Genomic DNA, 1742 nt, shown 5'->3' with positions numbered 1-1742 from the left:
CTCAGCTTTTTAAGCCAAATGCTGAACTCTTCCCCCGCCCCAGGTTCAGCTCAGATCAAAGGTTGAGATCAGAGGCTCTATCCTCGAATCCAAGACTTGTCTGTAATTCACAGCACCCTCTGCTCACATCCAGCACTAACAGCATCCCACATCAACTAACCCTTCACAAACAGTTGATGGCTCTTAGCCCACCAGGGGCAAGTTCAGGGCAAACTCCCCATTTGCAGCATTTTGAGCCCCAGACCTCTGTGAATGTTAATAAATTATTTGTTAGAGATCCTTTCTCCTTCCTCCCACTCCCCCAGTACATATTAACTTATTCTTTCTGTAGGACAAGTTTCTGCAGGCTCTGCTCCTGCTCTCCTCTAGGCAATCTGCACAGAGCACGCCCCTCTTTTGCCAGTCTTGCTATGGCAATCTTAACCTTCTGGCAGAAATTCCCTTCAATGACCCCCAGGTCACCTAAAATCCTGCGTCAGACTTATTTTGATCATTCGAGAACAAAGGAAGGGATTCATAGGCCACAGTGACCCTTAACAAGGGGCAGAATTTCACCCCGGAGTGATGGGAGGGGATACAGAAAGTTCCTGAATTTGTTGCCAGTATCTGAGCTGTGGAATTGGATGAGGGAAAGAGGAACGTCCACAATGCGAGCACGCACCATGCAGAGGTTTACATAACCCAATTTCAGCAGGAATGTTTCCATAAGACTTATGCTACAAATCCCCATTTGGGGGATTTAAAACATTCCCCCGCCAGGTTTATAATCCAAGCACTGCACAAGAAAAACAGGAAAAAATCTGACCATAGGCAGGCCTGTGTAATGTTCTCAACCAGTCTGAGTGGAAAAGCCAACAGAAAGGTAAACAAAGAGAAAAGTGATTCACTCGATCTGACTTTGCAAGTCAGCATATGCTGGAACTCCTGCTTCCTGCCTCACAGCCACATGCACCATCCATGTTGTTCAGGATTGCCCAGCAAAAGCTGCTTCCCTAGAAGGACACATAAAACTGTTCTATAGATCTCTGCTGGCATTTATAAGAAAGGCTTCTACCATTTAGTCATTTATTACCTTTCTTAAAAGGTTTCACAGCATTCTCCACAAGAAATACAAGCAGATCTGATGTTTTTCTGCGTTCAGAAGGCATAAACAACACTGTCATTCTGCTATGAGGATTTGTTACAGACTGATCCAGATGCACGTGGTCCTCTGTTCTACCATCAGAAGCTGTCAGCTAAAGAAACTGCAGTCACACCAGCCTGAGTTCACGAGAGTACTTTCTTTCAGCATCAGAACTTCAGGAACAAAATTATCATAAAAATTTCATGGCATTACAAATGGCGAAAATCCTTTTGATTTTTAGAACAAAGTAGCTTCTACAGTTCAAACCTTTCTTCCAGAAAAGCATTTTCTCCTCTCCCTGCAGATACTAGCTCAATAGCTCCCCTGGCTCCAACCCACTCTTAGAATGGTGCTTTACCATCTGTATCAAACCATGAGTTTGCCTACATTAAATTACATTCTCCCTTTTCACCCCAGTACTTAATCACATTCTAAGGTTCGATCTGATGGAAAAGAACAGCATATTGGTCGCAGCAGATAATCAAGTTATTCCACAAGATCCAGAAGTAGAGGTCTGAGTCCACTTGCACTGAAACCTTCCAGTTTCACATCACATTGACCGTGTGTCAAAGGTTGTTACGTATCCACAGAGATAAATTCATTTCCATTCATTTCCAAG

Source organism: Tympanuchus pallidicinctus, unplaced genomic scaffold, assembly GCF_026119805.1.
Source record: "Tympanuchus pallidicinctus isolate F22 unplaced genomic scaffold, pur_lepc_1.0 scaffold17, whole genome shotgun sequence".
NCBI lineage: Eukaryota > Metazoa > Chordata > Aves > Galliformes > Phasianidae > Tympanuchus > Tympanuchus pallidicinctus.
This window is presented reverse-complemented; position numbering follows the sequence as displayed.